The 18,554-nt window shown below is 40.0% G+C and overlaps 1 protein-coding gene across 3 annotated transcripts in view; it reads right to left on the bottom strand.

Annotated features, from left to right (window-relative positions):
- Positions 1–9,289, bottom strand: part of LOC137101787 (leucine-rich repeat and fibronectin type-III domain-containing protein 2) — a 140,544-nt gene extending 131,255 nt beyond the window's left edge. For 2 of the 3 annotated variants that reach the window (XM_067480613.1, XM_067480615.1), the window contains exon 1: positions 8,271–9,289. The gene's annotated coding sequence lies outside the window, so the exon portion shown is untranslated. The remainder of the gene's footprint in view (positions 1–8,270) is intronic. The other variant, XM_067480614.1, reaches the window with a different exon arrangement.
- Positions 9,290–18,554: the final 9,265 nt, after the last annotated feature.

Genomic DNA, 18,554 nt, shown 5'->3' with positions numbered 1-18,554 from the left:
ATTTTAGCTACAGAACCATCATCCAGACAGTTTTACACCTATTTGCCAATGACAATGACTCATTGCTCCCGTTTTGTGTGTGTGTTTCCCTACTATTTCTTTATTTTTCTCAGGGGCTTAGGGAGATAAGCTTTCCCAACCCCTCTCTAAATTACAGCGTCTTCACCGTAGCGACATCGCCAACAGAGCCTGAATGTTATCACAAGAAGCTCTCCATTTTAGATCTCTGGAGCTAAACAGTTCTTGTTGCCAACTTTGGGGCCCACTGCACATCAGCGAATGAGGGGAGCAGGCCTAACTGAGCTGCTGTCATGTGTCATAATAACTTCAGCACTGGCTTTGTATTTTCTTTTCCCCCTAATCACAGTTAGGAAAAATGTTGGGATGCTAATGTGAGAGACTTTCTGAGAGTTTATTTTTGGAGAATAAGCTGCAAGATGTGTCACATTTACATACATTTTGATATATGTGTACATTAATGACTGCAGTGTGTAAAATAACAATATAGTTTTTCCTACAGAAATCTAAGTACAATATTTACTTTTTGTTAGTATAGAGTGTTAAATAATTTTTATAGCATTGGGTATGGTAAGGAAAAAACTGAGGTCACTCGGAACATTTTCAACCTGTTAACAAAACCTGAATCTTTTTCTAACTTTAACTAAGTTGCACTTCTGTTCTGTTTAAACTTAAAGACATGGGACTCAAATTTCAGGACTGTCCTGAATATCATTTTTTTGGTCCCCATAGGTGGAGTACTATATAGTTACTACTATACTACTAACAGTACTATATAGTTTTTTCAGGGGTGTGGGTTGGGTAATAAAAACAAGTACAAGACATATAAATAAAACGATTACTGGAAGAGCAGCATAATCTCACACATGAAAGGTGGGAGGTAGGAACAGGAATGACCTGCCAATCATCCTGTGTGAAAGATGCTCATTCCTATGCTAATCAATCAGCTAATTGGATACGTCTCTATACCTTTAAACTCTGGCTGGCAGTTGGGATGGATCTCTCCTCTGTTGTTGTCATCATTTGCCTTTGTGTGAGGGGTTTTGTGTTGAGTAGGTTACATAACGTTTAAAAAAGTAACATAGCATAGCATGTGCCTCTATAATTGCAGGTGTGTATAAATTTATTTTTGGGTTGCTACATTATATAACATTTTTTCTAGTCTTGCTGATGTACAGTAAGATGCTGGTAGCCCCTCTCCTCACACTGTATAATTTTAGTACAGTTTAACAAAATTAACCATCTATTTTTACTATTTGCTATGTGACTTGGCTGCACAAACACTGCAGTTTGCCTCAGGGATTAATCACACTTTTTTTTTTTAAACTAAGCTAAATTAAAGCAGCTATAATATATGCTTTCCTACTTAGTATCAAATGACAATGTGACACTGAAGGGAGTTTCGCACATTTCCATTTAGCTTTATAGTGAGGTTCTGCTCAAAGTCAAGCTTCCCAACCCCAGACCTTTCCAGCTGAAAATGTGGGGTGTTCATTTTAACAGTTTTAATTGGTTACAGCTGCAAAAGATAACCCAGCTGTCTACCCCACCCTTCAGTGGGGCTGCAGTCAAACACAGGTTCCAGCCTGGTTGGACTTTACTCTTTAACTTTGACATAGCGTTGGAAAGAACTTGGAGCAGCTACTCGAATTTGACGTGGGATTACTCAGCCAAACTGTGGAACTGTTGGAAGCCAGAGAATTTTTTTTTTTTTTTTTTTGCATAAGAAAAAAGTTAACAGACATTAGGAGCATTTGTGAGAAGACCATTAACACCAACACTGCTGCTGCTACCAGAAATTGTTTCCTGTATTGGGGCCTATCACAGCTAGTTAACATGTTGGCAGATGACATATCCCCTTTCTCCTCACAAGCCGGGAACCACGGAGACTGTGAGCTGTAAATTACTGCGGCAGGCGATGGTACATTACACCACAACTTTGGTAACAGCAAGCCAGGCACAGTCAAGCGGGGTGTGTGAACCGGACAGCACCGCACCGTGACAAAGACTAGCCAGCATGTCTACACAAAACTCACATTATTAGTTAAATAAGTGATGTTTCCTGTATAGTTATCATTTTCAAGGTAATAGTGTAACATGCAGGCAAACTGTGTATCTGTGAATAAAATAATTAGATGTGTCATCTCCTCTCCGTCAGCTGTACTGCACATTCTGTGAGAAGCAAAGAGCCTAGAGGATTTTCAAATGTAAACATTTGTTGAATTACAGTAGCTTGAGTGGGCCGGGACTGCTGACTATGATGAATGAACCCACGGTTAAAATGACGAGGGCCACTGTGTTTAAAAGTGCAACAACAAAAACAACAGAGAACTCATGTGGGAGAAGAGAACAGGGTCACAGCAAAATTAGAGTCCTAGCTCTCTGTGCTCACAGGCCTATTGAATTTAGAAATCAAACAAAGGGAGGAAAAAAAACATGAGGCATAAGGGGAGGAAATCAGATGAAGATAGCCTTTGTAATCTGACTCACACTATAATTTTTACTAATGTGTTTAAAGTGCTTGTTCGAGATAGTAATAAGAGTTTGAGTCATGCCTCAGACACGCTGTCGTCCACACTGGTTCCATAATTCTTGCATTAGAAAATATCTTCCCATTGACTCCGGTTGTTCTCAAGTTGCACATTCGTAGCTGCTCCTATCACTGTGTCCCCACGGTCATATTGGTCAGTGAGCAGTGACATCTTAATGTTCCGACTACTGTTTCACAAAGGAAGGGAGCTGCTGCCTTCGTAAATTCCCAGAGGCTCTCTCTGAAGCGCCACAATGGCCCTGCCCTCAGAGTCTGCAGCACACTTTGATATACTCCGGAGTCAAGTGCTTCCTGCAGAGACTACCAGGAAAAGCCACATCACAGCACAGCCTGAGCAGAATTCAGCAAAGCCAGGTGAACTAACTCCAGCCAAAATGGATCATTGGAAAAACTTAAAGCCATGCACAGATTTTTTTTCAAATGTCTTTAATAGAATTATGCTCTATGACTTATCCTATGACACAGGCTCACAGAAAAGCATGAACACCAGTGCAGAGATGTGTTCTTGTGAAAGTTTTCTGAGTGAGGCTCACCCTTGGAGCCAATCAGAAAAGGCCAAACCCGGTACATAACAAGCTAACACAAAAGGAAACCTTACACTCTCCTAAGAGATGCTATAGGCTTTGACACAGCAAACGGAGTCTGGACTTTGGAAAGCTTACGACCAAAGTGTGTGCTCCACATTTCTTATCATTCACTTTTGGGGACTCATGCAGGATTATAGATGAATACGGCAACCTATCAACCACAGCAGGCAGTGCCAGATAGTGACTCGAATTTGTTAATTTTCAATAGAAGATGGATGAAGATGGTTAGAAGTTGGGAGATAAAGTCGAGTGGTTAGGGCAGAAGAAAACCATTGGTATTAAGGTTTAAGTCCAAGAAAACATCTCGTCCAGAAAAGGTTGAAAACCATTGGCCAAGGTTAAAAGTAAACAATATTGTTACCAGCTCTCTCAATTCTTTGTCTGGACAATGATCAATTTATATGAAATATATATTGGTGGAACTGGAAATGTTTAAAATATTCTTGTAATACTGTGATGTGATTAACCATGTTGGATCAAAAAATTGTCACTTTTGAATAAAGCTCTGGCTTGAAGTGTGGAAGGGTTATTTCTTTTCACTGACAACAACAATAGCACAGCACCTGTGTGATGTGCACGTAACTATTTGTGCTCGTCACTGATCTTTGTCTTAAGCCAGGTGCCTTGCAATTCACATGACATCTTGCATTATGTTAGGTAATGAAATCTGTGGTGTTGTAAAGTGCCATGTGTCTAACTTTCCACCACCCACTGTTGCCCAGTCCTGATGTCTGACAGCATTTACTACCGGAAATAGTCCGTTTGTTTTTAATTCAGGTGGACCACCCCGAAACTCTGGGGCTGGGTTTTAAGAAGCTAAAAACCTCAAGATGCAACAAAGAGATACAAGATGCTGCATTGTTACATGAGCCACTAATGTTGAGAGCAATTTGTTCAGCCTAATGGGATTTTCTGGGGCAACAAAACAATTATACGCATTTTGCTTGTAATGGTCATTAGGATTGTGGTGTTTATCCTGGTTAGCTCTCACACTACCAATTAATCTCACATAATGTCCATATTGAATACATCTTGCAGTATGTACAGTAAGCCTATAAAGATTGCGTGGCTTCTCAAAATGATTAAAACCGTTTCACTTAGTTATTATTAATCTCAGTGAAAGTTGGCTTTATTCATTCATTTGTTTGTTTTTGTTGCTGTGATTTGTGATATAATACACACTAGTCAATACAAAGCTGTGGGGTTACTTCATTCAGGTTCAGCTGGAGGGAAGCTCCAAGTCCCACACGTGAGACTTGAAGTAGGGGGAGGCCGGCAAACGACAGCAACTTTTTCAGTTGTAAAGCTACTGAATTCTGAATAATCTGCAGCTTGATGTTATGTAATTGAAAGTTCCTAGCAGCACATAAATGCACCACGTGGAATGCCTACGCAAATGTCCATATGTCCCAAAACAATATGAAGTTAAGTATGGGCTAACAATTTTAGTATTCTTCCTTTAAAATAGACAGTTTATGGTAAAGTATGGCTTAAAGTCAGGGTGTCCTCCTTGAAATACTGAATGTTTTCTGAACAAACTCAAAGAATCTCTCTAGTGCTACAGGTCTCGATTATCTGTCAAAACCCCCCTTAACGTGAAGCCCATTCCTCCGAATCTCAGAGCTCCACCTGAGTGTCGGATTTCTCTAGACACTGCCTGATATTGTCAGCTTAGCTCTGCATATATGCTGTTCTTGAGCAGCTGGGCCATAGTCACCGGGCATGCACGCAAAACAAAAGACCAACTCGATGACAACAGGAGCGATGATTAAATTCATTAGGGAAATGTCTCCCTCTAATGTGTGGCAATTTGAGGTGAAGAAGCACATGAAAATGCCCTGCAGCTGTGCTCCTTTCCCAAGAGGAGCTATATGTATATTCATTATTTCTCAATGGATCAAACACATCTGACTGCCACATCTGACTCCTCCTAGCTTCTGCTCAGCATTTATTTATTTATTTGTGGCGTGTCTCCCACTGCACCAGCTCATTCTGCTGGTGAAGGTGAGTGAAAGGAGCCATAAGGGAGAGTTTTTTTTTTTTTTTTTTGAGGAACCAAGCTCTTGTTTTCTTCACCCAGCAGGAGTTGAAGATGAGACACAACAGAGGTTTTCAGGCTAAATCCCAAGTTATTTTCCACTTAATTTTAAATTCTGTTCCATCAAAGCTATTGCATGTGAAGCAGAACTAAAGAGGAACTGATCTCATTTCTATTATTTCTTTGTGGAACCGAATAAAATAGTCGTCCCATTCCGATTCCTCTCAACCTCTTTCTCATAATTTGCCTCAGAAAACAACAACCTTCTAACATTCTCTGGGAGTCTCCTGTGCATGTTCAACTACTCCCCAAGGTAAAACTGGCCTACTTCTGAGCGCATCCTTAGCATCCATCTGCCATACTCGTAAATTGCGCTTGCCTGCAACTGCAGGTTATCTCATCTGTCAAAGCAGGCCTATCAATTTCACCGAGCAGTCTCGACAGAAGGCATTAACCCTCAAGCATCATTCTGGCACCAACCATTGACAGAAAATAACTGCTAGTGATATCAACATATCAGATGAGCACTGTTGACAGTTCTGCTCTGACTGTTAGTGATGAGAATCTAAAGACCTGAATAACAATGAATGCCGCTAAAATAAAAATGAATAAAACAGTTCCAGTTCATGTTGCTCTGTGTCTAATGCAGTATGATTATCTACCTTAAAGACACAATAAGCAACATTGGAAATAAATGTCAATGTTAAAAGGGTCACTCATAGTGACTGTGGAATTCTGGGAAGTAAAGGTGCACGTTGCAGATTTTGTGTTACACTTACATAAAGCTGGCAGACTCACAAGTGACAGGTCAAAGGAAAAAAATCAAAAATCCAAGAAACAGAGCCTGAGATATTCTTCATTTTGATCTCAGTCAAGTCAAAATATTAAAATCTAAAATTTCCAGAATGCAACTCAGTAGCATTAGATCTCACTTTTTAGATCCTATCAGCAAATTTAAGAATACAAATTAAACACAATATATTGTCACCTGGGTTACTATTCGTCATGTTTTAAAGCTCAGAAGCTCCTGTACAGCCACAGTGTGTTTCACATAATGTGTTGCTTTGAGAAAATGGAACTTCATATTAAATACTTTTTTGATCAATTTAAAAGGTAATTAATTAATATTCAATCAGATCCTAATTATGTGTGATGTGCTCCTACAAAAAACATCAACAACAATTAGAGTTATTTCACAAGAAAGACTTCTGTTGGTGTATATTTCTCTGAACTCATTGATTTCCACTACAGCATTTCAAACCAAACTGTTTCCCAACACATCCAGCAGTTACTCGTGATTAGTGTTATTTATTTGAAATCTTGTTAGTGTCCACTTAGCTCTGTTTTGGGGCTCCTCCCAACCCTCTGAGGGACATGTCCGGCTCTTCAACTGTTAGTTGCTCCACACTATGTTCCACGGTATCAGTCTGTTTAATAATGCAGGTATAGTACATAGTTTTTAAAGCTTGTTAGTATGTGAGAGACGTGAAAGTAACTGGAACAGCCGAGGGCCAGACAGCTAAACAATGAGCTGAATCGCCATAAAGCAGAGGGAAGCAGCAGATTTGTGAGGTAATTCTCACCAGGTTCATCACTATGAGTGGTCCCTGCCACATTGTCAGTGTTTTATTGGTATTTCACAGACTGTGCTATTGTAATAACACTATCACTTACAGGTAACTGTATCACATCATTCTAATGTCAAAAGTAGGTTTATTGTTGTTGAGTCTGAAGTGTCTAGTTATGGAGAAAAAGAGCCTGTGATTCTTCAGAAGAGCTACTCTGTGCTATCCACAGACGTCCAGTTTAGAATACGAAAATGGTATTAACTGAAATTAAAGACAAGTGACCGTGGCGTTAAACAGTAAGACTTGGACATAGCACTGTAGACTGCACTTGTTAGTGAGTCATTTTGCGTCAGAGTAATTTGTTTTCATTAATAAAGCACTTCAGCAGAGAGCTGTGCTCAGAAAAAAAAAAAAAAAAAAAAAACGCTCCACACTCTAAATCCTTAAGACAAATGCTTCACAGCGTGCTTTTGGGGAGAATAACAGCCATTCAGATGTCGATAAAAGCTCCATTGTGGGAGTGAAACGTTCCCACCTACTGCAGCTTTGCACTTGCGGTGCGCTGGCCGTGGTGCTCAGCAGCCCCTCGCTGACAGAGCGAGCCCTCCACTCTGAGCCCTCCGGACTCCGATTTCTCACTGGGATCCCGCGACTGCCATGCTACCACTTGCAAATCCGCCAGAGGGTGGTGATTACAGTGGGTGGTGGCGTTACATTGCTGCCCACGGTGTCTCATGGCGGCCATCGATCCCTTAACCACACACACATATACACACACACACACACACAAACACGCGCACACAAAATATTTCCCAGGACTTGAAGGGTCTGCTAGTTTAATAGAATGATCGGCACACAGGGGTCATATGATGAAATCCTTAAACACAAGAGCACACACACACAAACCCTCAACTTAAACCGAGTTTAATAAACGTCCTAGCCGGCGCTAATCATAAGGGAACATTTTGGAATTTCTCCCCCCCCCCTCCTCTCCTCCGCCTTCTCCTCCTCTCGCTGTTAAGACAACACAAACATTGGCCCACAAAACGCTCACGTTTGTACACACTCAGGATTAGTATGCGCCGGGCATAACTATTCAACATCAGGTTTTTTTTTTTTCTTCCCTTCATTTTCATGCACCACAGCAACCTTCAACGCATATATACCATCACCAAACCATCTTAAAACACAGCAACAAACCCAAGTAACAAGCGCCGCACTGCTTTGAACAGATTTCCCACCCATCAGGTTACTTTCCGTGTGCAGGACCATGAACCAGCCTCTAACCCATTCACACACTCATGTTCATAATGCAAATCCGGAGCTTGGAAAACCGTCGGTGACAACATCAGAAACAATATTTGGCACGTCATTCAAAATCGGTACAGTGCATTTTGCTTCAAACCCACTTGAACTCATCACAAAAACGTCACATAAAAAGGTGAAAAAGCAGTATTATAAACTACAAACTGCAAATGGACTATTGGATTTTTAAGGTTATTTCTTACCAAGAGAGGCGGACAAGTATCCATTGTTTGCCACCGCAGGCTCTATTCAGGAGATTCTCTTACCCTGGTTGCAGGCTACAGTCGCTCCCTTCACATTCACGCACTAATTCCAGAAGACGAACTGTAAAACCAGCAGGCTGCCCAGCCTCATATCGCTTCTTCTTATTCCTTGACTATTTCTTCCTCCAGCAGATGCTCCGCGCTTTTGCCGGGAGCCAAGCTGCGACGAAGAGCTTCACAGAATATTTGTAGTTCCTCTTTCAAGTAAAAATAACCAGCTCGCTGGTGTGTGGGCTCATCTATATATTTCCAGGCGGGTGATTTTTTTAAAGAGAGTGTTGCTACATGGCACAGCCGTTTTTTCTATTTTCTCCCCGCGGTGCAGTTGTTAGCCTACTTGTCAGTGAAAACACATAATGTCCTTGTAATTGTTTCCTTCTCTTTGGGTCCGAAACACTTATCCAATTCGAAAGTTTTTTTTTTTTGAAAAAGGGGGGATACAAATAGCACATCCACATATAAGTTTTTGTTTGAATGATTCAGGAGTTCTCTCTTCGTTCAGGAGCGAGCAGATGGTGAGGTGCGATCCGAGGTGCGAAATCTCTGCGCTAGAAAGACTGCAATGGAGCGGCGGATAACCCTAGATGGCACAAACACCACGAAATATCACAGAGCCCACCGGGAGAAGAGGCAGAGGAAGTAGAGACAGGCAGATGAGTTAGAGCCATAGCGCATTTGCGCAAACAGTCGCTGGAGCGAAATCGTGGCTGTGATTATGCGTAAAGTGCCACTTTGGCACAGTCTGCAGCGAGCACCGCGTTGGCTGCAGGGGATTAAAGGACCAGCCTCGGATTAGTGTCCGCTTAGAGGTGTTTAGCGTTCACAGCGGCAAAGTAGCCTATCAGGGTTGTTGGTAATCTTGACCTTACATTGTTTGTCAGTCCTTTGGAAATAAAGTTGCAGTTTCACGCATCAGGAGTAAAAGCGTTCTAAAAATCTAAACGCTTTCTTGTTCTCCACCCTCCAAACTGTTGGGTGCAGATTCAGGAACGAGAAGGGTTCACTTCCGTGGTACATTGCACAGTATGGTGCACAGATCCACAGCAGCGATCGACTAAATAACAAATCAGGAAATAACTGAAGATTAACGAATAAGTAACTAATCTGAAGACATTAAGATCAATATGATCTCTTTTGTTGTAGTTTGTTTGTGTGATAGTTAGATCAGTCTTTTGTCATTGTACAGACTAATACTTTAAATAAATACTATATGTTTAAGCTATGGGCGGGGGATGTTTCAGTGTTAAGGGCAGTCCAAAGCAGTACCACAACAGTGGCTAAAAAGTAAAAGAAAGTGTTTTAGAAAAATGCAAACCCTGGAGTTAAGGTTAAATAAACATTTCTGTGTGGCAGAAACACTTAACCTGCTTTCGTGTCTAAAAACCTGGAGGAGCCTTGAAGTATGTCCTCAGTATTTACAAAATTCTGGCTGCACTTTCTTAATTAACGTTTCCTCATTAATTCTGAGTCACCCTGTAAATAGCCCACAACTAATCAGCAGCCACATATTAGTTACTATTTTTGTGTTCCCTTAAGAGCAGCAGAGCACTCATTAAACACGAATGGCAAAATCAGATTAAAAGGAGTCTCTGTAAAATTTTAAGTCATTTTGTTAGGTCAAATATACAGTAACTCCCCTTTTTTGGGTGCTAGATATACATGCATCATACACCTAAGTTATTCCAGCTTTTTATCGATGGGGCATTTGCTGTGGCTCAAAGGTGGATTTAAAATTCAGGATTAAGTAGTCAGAAGGATTAATTTGTTTTAAACTGACTGAAGTGATGCCCCAAGATTCATAAGCACTGCAAGGTTAATCCGAGTGGAGATTGTTCAGGGTTTTCTTTAGTTTAGTTTTTTAATACTGTGAGTTGGTCTGAACAGTGCCAAGACCCAGGAACTTTAAACCAGCTGTCATTTTCAATTTTAAATATTTATACTTCAACATCAAATACATCAAAATGTGATCAGTAAAAAAAAAAAGGTAAGACCAAGAAAATTGTCTGTGAACATTATGTGGATATGTTAAGATTAAGGCAAATGAATATAATGCTCCCAGACAATATACTTATCCACCAAAATATCTAATTTTACAGTGCAACATAGAGAACAAACTTCACGCACATGTTTATTCACTTCACTGGAAAAGTGCAATCATTGCCAAGTCCCAACCACACACATGATGCTCTCTGGTTTATACACCTAACATTCACCCTAACCACCTCCTTGCAGCTCACTTTCCACTACTAAATGTAGCACCTCATTCAAAAAAATATATTGCATCGTATTACAGTGCATCCAGAAAATATTCACAGCGCTTCGCTTTCTCCACATTTGTTATGTTACAGCCTTAGTCCACAATGAATCAAATTCATTATTGTCTAAAACAATACCCAATAATGACAAAGTGAAAATAGTTAAAAATCAAAAATGAAAAAAAAAATCACATGTACATAAGCATTTACCAACTTTTTTTAATACTTTGTTGAAGCACCTTTAGCACCAATTACAGCCTCACGTCCTTTTGAGTATGATGCTACAAGCTTAACACACCTTTTTGGGGGCAGTTTCTCTCATTCTTCTTTGCAGTACCTCTGAAGCTCCATCAGGTTGGATGGGGAGTGTCGGTACACAGCCATTTTCAGATCTCTCCACAGATGGTGAATCAGGTTCAAGTCTGGGCTCTGGCTGGGCCACTCAAGGACCTTCACAGAGTTGCCCCGTAGCCAGTCCTTAGTTATCTTGGCTTTGTGCTTAGGGTCGTTGTCCTGTTGAGGTCCTGAGAGCTCTGGAACAGCATTTTATCAAGGATGTCTCTGTACATTGCTGCATTCATCTTTCCCTCAATGCCGACTAATGTCCCAATTCCTGCTGCCGAAAAACATTCTCACAGCACAATGCTGCCACCACCCTGCTTCACTGTAACAATGGCATTGGTCAGGTGGTGAGCGGTGGCTGCCACTTGGCATTCAGGCCAAAGAGTTCAATCTTTGTTTCATCAGACCAGAGAATTTGGTTTCTCAGTGTCTGAAAGTCCTTCAGGCGGCTGTCATGTGCCTTTTACTGAGGACTGATTTCCCCCTGGCCACTCTACCATCCAGGCCTGATTGGTGGAGTGCTGCAGAGATGGTTGTTTTTCTGAAAGGTTTCCCTCTCTCCACAGAGAAACGCTGGAGCCCTTTCAGAGTGACCATTGGGTTTTTGGTCACCTCCCTGACTAAGGCCCTTCTCTCTCGATCGCTCAGTTTGGCCGCCCAGGCTGCTGTAGGAAGAGTCCTGGTGGCTCCAAACTTCTTCCATTTATGGATGATGGAGGTTATTGTGCTCATTAGGACCCAGATCTGCGTCTTGATACAATCCTGTGTCGGAGGTCCACAGACAATTAATTGGACTTCATGGCTTGGTTTGTGCTCTGACATACACTGTTACTGTGGAACCTTAAATAGACAGGTGCATGCTTTTCGAAATCATGTCTGATCAACTGAATGTCCCACAGGTGGACTCCAATCAAGTTGTAAAAACATCTCAAGGACGATCCGTGGACAGGATGCACCATAGCCCAATTTTCAGCAAACTACTTTCATGTTGTCATTATGGGGTTGTATTATTAGGATATATTTTGAAGAAAACAATGATCCATTTTGGAATAAGGCTGTAACAAAAAATGTGGAAAAAGTTATTTGCTGTGAATACTTTCTGGATGCATTGTATAATAATCCACAAATGTATTTATTTTTGTCCTTTCGGCTTATCCCTAGACCCTTAGTTCAGGTTTGCCACAGCGGATCATTGTCCGCATGTTGATTTGCAGAGTTTTTTCCTGTCACAACCCTCCCCAATTTTTACCGGGTACTGCACAGCTGGCGAGGGGAATGGGCTGTTAGGGGTTCAGTGTCTTTGCCCAGAGAGACTTTGACATATAGCCGGGACCGGGAATTGAATCACTGACCATGTGGTCCATGGACGACTGCCTTTACCAACTGAGCTACAGCCGCCACTATAATACTAATCCACAGATAATCTCACAAAAACATGAATGTGTTTGTGGTGTTGTTGCACAGGAATAGAACTTTTAGAAGACATGGTTGAATGGTGGTGCCCAGCAATTGAACAAATGGTGCTTGGATAGGTGGGATTACTGTGAAATCCAGACACACATCATCCGGCAACAGGAGATGGGAGCGACAGGAAGCCGATTGGAAACTAGCCAACTGGCTTTTGGCTGCGAGCAGCAGTGTATGGTGATGTGTAGCATTTACCAGAACTTTCAAACAGTCTTTTTTCTGTAGTCATGCACCCACGAACTTAAAGTTTTTTGTTAAACTAACTTTCATTAAAACTAGCCTCTTTAAATCCAAACTAGACTTTAATATTGCCAAATAGTCATCGCTTGCTTCCAGAAAAGGTAACAAATTTCTTTTTGTTAATACTGATTTCCATTAGCGCTAGTTGAAATAATGAATTGATGTGGTCTCAGGAGTTGAAAATAAGGCAAGATTTTCTTCCTGTTATTGTTCTTGATCCAAGATCCTTGGCAGCTGTTTTGTAGCTGCTGGACTTTGTGGGTGGAGTGGAAGTCTCTCCCTCCCCTTCTCTTTCCTTTTCTTTGCTTTCCCTCTGTTTTTTTATCGATGCAGACGGTGGGAGGCATGGCCGCTTTGTCTCTCTTGCCCACTGAGCCATTGATCCATCTTTAGATCTTTTCAAACCTATTCACATGGCTAAAATGTGTAATTACTTCAATTAGTTAAAATATCTGTAAAACGAATATTGAGAATTTTTATGTTCAATGTTATGTAGTGTGTAAAAGCTACAGCTGTTTTTATCACAGTCATGATGTAGGGGATAAGTTAACACATTGTGTCTTTGAACTTTGTTTTACTTGTCCAATTCCAGCTTCAGTAACAGTGCAGTAGAGGAACACAAGCTTCACATCATTTGTGTACACAGCACACAGGCAGTATTTCAGAATTCATGGTAATTTCAGAAAGCTTTATGAGACAAGTGAACGGCTAATAAACCAGACTCTCCTATTTCACTTTGGCACATAGCGGCTGTTGTTGTGACTCTTGTGCATAGTCTTTGAGCAATAGAGAAGTCATAATGATGATTCCAAACATGGCTTTTAGCTGCAGTAAAATTACAGCAAAAATGCTGAAAGTAGGCTCCACGTCTTCCTGTGTACATGGAACTCGAGACCAGGCCTGTTTCTTTTAGTCAAAGGACATTTCAGGACAAAACTGTCAAAATACAATCTGCACAAACACATGGTGGATCAAAATAAAGAGAAATTCTATTGTATTGTGAAGAAGAATGTTAGAGGACATGAAACGAGGTAAGACAGCACCAGTTTGTCATATGTTCTCGACAGCGAACATGACAAGACTATGGCACGGAAGGCAAGACAATAAACGGAAGGGGTAATGAGACAGACAAATGCAGTATAAGTATGTGGGCAGCAGAGATAGCGGTGATTATGAATAGTAGGCAGACAGAGATACAAATGTATGAAAAAGATGGAGAAGTCCAACCCCAGAGATGGAAGTAGTTCAGGGGGATTGAGTCTCTAAGCCTGGAATAAACCTGCATCTTACTGGAAACAAATTACATTAAAAAGACTTAAACCAGCAACAAATACTACAACTAAGAGTTTTGTGTGCATCTTGATGCATTTGTTGCACAGATGTACAAGAAAAACAATGCAGCAACGAGCTACACCATTGTTCTCGTTGACATGTTCCTTCATTGTGATAAACACAGCTTTTAATACATTGTGACTCAATCGCACGTACACATCAGACACCTCTAGCTGCTGTCAGTTCTCACTAATGGTTAAAATGTGACACAATGGGAGGATGGGCCAAATAATGTTTGAGTTTTCTAAGCAATTAATGATGCAATCAGGTTTGCTTTTTCCTTTTCTTGCCTTCCCTTTTATTTCCTTCTATTTAAGTGTATTAAAATTGGGGCATCATGGCGGTGGAGTGGCTAGTACTATGACCGAAGAGCATGAAGGTCCTGGGTTCATACCCACTGTCTAGGGTCTTTCTGTGTGACGGTTTGCTCCCTCCTGTGCCTAACTTTACAGCAGCACAGTCACAAGAAGTAATGCCACTGTTAGCAATGTTCTGGTTTTATGCAGAAATTGGTTATGACATGTGATCTGATCATCAACAAATGAGTCAACAAACTAAATATTTCTAAGCTGATAAAACACGGACAGATCTTCCATGTCTTTATTGAGCACAACTGTCAAACATACATATAAAAAAAAGTACTAGCAACATTGTTTCAGTAACTGGTTGTACGACTTTTAGCAGCAATAACCGTAAGCAAAGGTTCCTTTAACTGTGGGTTAGACTAGCACAATATTCAGGAGAACTTTTGGACCTTTGTTCCCAACAGAACAGCTCTGGCTCAGCCATATTCTATGGACGTCTGACGTGAACAGTCCCCTTGAGGTAATTCCACAGCATCTCTATTTTGTTGAAATTAGGACTCTGTTAAGTTACCACATGGCTACAGTCAGGTCAGCAGTAAAGCATTGGGTTGGGATGCAGAAAAATGGGGGGGCTGCGGCAGGAAGGGTATCCGGCGTAAAAACTCATGACAAATGCGAACAACATTCCGCTGTGGGGACCCCTGAAGGGACAAGCCAAAAGCTTTGATTGTAGAAACTATAGTCGTAGTGTAGGTTTGATCTTGTATATTAAAAAAAGACCAACTTAAGAATCCTTTAGAACAATCTTTACAAAGTGCTATCCTCAAAAATAGAATCCCCAAACTTTCTAACACTGGCAAACAGAATACAAAAAAATAAAATCGACAAACCTTATGGGAATTTTGTTATCTATTTATTGAAATGAGGAATTTAAAGCACCCCAATCCTGGACCCCTACAGAACACCACATTGTAGCTTTGCTTTTTTTGGAATATTTTAAGGATTTATTCCATTATATTTAATAGTGAAAAAATAAGTTGTGCTAATCTGAATGCTACAATTGGATAATCAAAATATGTTTTATTTAGAGGCATACACAATTTAAGTGGTAAAATCTCTGTCAGCATTGTACATCTAAAGGGGCTGAAATGTTTAGTGCTTAGTAGAGCAGCAGGCGGCAATATGAGATCTTCTACACCAGGACTGTGTTTTCTCACCTTTCTTTGTTCACTACAAGGTCAGAACAGACCTGCCTCCTACACCATAACCACAGTCCTCCACGATACTTATGTTGTTTTGTTTTGGATCCATTGCAACTGTGTGACAGGACATTTCTTGTTGCCATTATTCCAATTTTTTGATGGTTCCTATACTCAATTAACTTTCTATGTGAGGGGATTCACTGACGTTTTTTTACCCTTGAACCTTCGAAATTCTGCGAGAGAAAAACACAGCACCTGCTGTTTTATCTCCCTCTCGTTTGCAACTTGTTGTGGCCATTTGGTCATAATTTATAACTTATTCATAATAGTAACAATGATATGAGATTAACAATTAACTAAATTAATTCTACTCACATCAGGTAAGCTAGCGGAATAAAGTAGATATTAAAATAGTGTGATACAAGCAGTCGCACTGAATCAGACATGGCTGTAAATATCCCAAACCAGCAGATTTCCTTTAGTCTCTAGCACACAGAAAAAGGGTTTCATCTTGTTTATTGTTACTTGCCACCAGTCATACACTGATGATTTGCATCTCAATCCCCCCAGTATGTCAGTAGAAAATGGAATTTCCCTGTTTCAGCACTTGCCAGTTTTTGTCCTCAGTGTTTCAAGGCAGCTTGACAGTCTTATAGTGAAGACGCACAGCCCTTGCTCTGTTGCAGCCCTATCTGAAGTAAAGTACATAGAGTTCATTTTGACTGGCTGTCTGAGTATCATTGTCGATGACCTGCCCGTGACATACAGGCCTCTGTTGAGAAAGTGTGACCAAAAAAAAAAAAAAAAACCCACTTAACAGCATAGTTATAGAATGAAAATAGAATTAAAGGCGTAACTAATTTTCTGGTCACCACTGCAAATCTCATTACCTTCTCAATCAGTCAGATGACCTTTCTTGAAGTGTATAAAATTAGCTGCATGTGATTTATGTTCACTGTAAGCATATCATAATCACAAGGCCATGATTAAAGAGAAAATGATTGTTATCTATTTGAATCATGTAGGAACATACACCTAATTAACTTTTTGTTGGTTAGCTGGTATCTTCATTTCACACACTGACCTCTGTACATCTCATTATCTACAGTAGACTTTTTCCTTCTGATAAGTGAATTAAACATCGAACAGTTGATTCTACACTGTTTCAAAGAGAGAATTAAAAAGGTAATAGTTAGTATTAAACATGTAAATCCTTCAATTTTTTGAAATAGAGACGGATTTATTGTTTGAATTGTGATGAAAAAGCTATATTTATAATATAATGAGGTGCATCAAGGTGCATCAGAAAGATCACGTAAATCCCCTTCATAGCTATTAATCTGCAGGATGGAAGAAGAAAATTATCCCATTGTAATTAAGGACAAGATTAAGATATGTTTTGGAATCTATGCCTGATAAAAACTTTTTTCAAAAGTTACTTTTTTGTGATTTTAGGTATGAGTAGCAAAGTTTAATTACAATGAAAAGTAAAAGCACTCATACAGAATTGAAAAGTCATTAAGATTAGTCACTGTTAGTTAATAATTAATACTTTGAAACAATGGACACTTTATTTTGACAGGCCTAACTTATACATATATAAATGCGCTGAATACTGGGAGATTGGTCAAGACACCATTTAATATGGAAAGGACCTCATATCTATGTTGCATCTGCCTAAGTGGCTACGGCTGGTTCCCAGTGGCTTAAGTTATGATTTGTGGATGCAATGGCAAACTCAGTAGTCCAGCTGTTCTGGTGTCAAGATAAATATCAATCTGTTGGATTTTCTAGAACTATGGTACCACTCAGTTCACGTGAGGTTGTGCAGCAGTGTTTCAGAGCAGAACAGTTTTTCTCACAAATGATCTTTGGCTACAGACGCCAGCCCATGAGACTACTTTAAACAACAAGTTGCTCACAAAATTAACATTAATCAGTAACACAATAAATGACCTGTGACCAGCAACGTTTCTCATTTTAACGAGTAAATACAGTTGCACAAAAAAGCTTTGGCTAAAAATGCAAAAGCTGCAAGCTGAATGTTTTGCACATACGTATTTGTTCATCTCTCCGTCACACACTGGTGCGCTCAAGTTATTGTTCACGTTCACTGACACCAACTGTCACTCTACTATGCAGCAGAATGCTGAAAGATAAAATAAATTAGAGTTTAGTAAAGAAAAGATCAAATTTTGATAGACTGCATTTTATCCAATACAGATCCTTTAAAATAAGCCCTGATATGCGGCAATAGGCATCATCCAAATAGGTTTAATTCTCTTGGCTCCTGTCACTTAGTCTTCTAAACTGAGGCCACTGGCTGCAGTCTTTGCCATGTTTTTACTCTGAGTTCTGTGCACTTTTACTATACTCATACATTATTATTATTACAAACATATGCATTAACATGTCAGCAGCATTTTAATGCTGTCGATGTGAAGCAAATACACACCACAGATTATGTGGTATCAACTTACAGGGACGTGTGCTCATACAGCAATGAAAATAAAATATTGAAGAATGATACTGACCCAGTAAAAGAAAATTTTAGATGACACTTTTTTCAACCTTAATATAAAACTAACCTTTAGGTAAATTGAAATGTTATATTGTTGCAATAATCTAGTGCCAACAAGATTGGCAGCTGCACTTCTATTTACCATTTCACGTGAAGTAATGCCTCCACCTCATTTTCTCTCACCCCATCAATTTTATTATCTTATGCCAATAGTAAACCTTTCACACATCCTATTTCATCCATAGAAGCAATTACTGAAGCAATGCAGTCTGTGAAATTGACACAAAATGATGAATTAACCGACCAGATGACAGTCCCTGCTTAAAATAAGTCAGTCAGTCAATGTGCCACCCTGGGGAGACACAAAGACATCCATCTTCTGATGACAGTTGATTTATTTACCGATCACTGACCACTTGATCCATGGGGAAAATGTGTTCATTTACTTTAAAGCGTCAGAAGGATACCTAATGCAGAATACAAATTAGACTGTAAGAAACAGGTGGCTGAAGGGTTTCTAAGAATTTTCAGTTTGAGTTTGGTCATTGTAAATCCCCAAG

Source organism: Channa argus, chromosome 16 (genome assembly GCF_033026475.1).
Source record: "Channa argus isolate prfri chromosome 16, Channa argus male v1.0, whole genome shotgun sequence".
NCBI lineage: Eukaryota > Metazoa > Chordata > Actinopteri > Anabantiformes > Channidae > Channa > Channa argus.
This window is presented reverse-complemented; position numbering and strand designations above follow the sequence as displayed.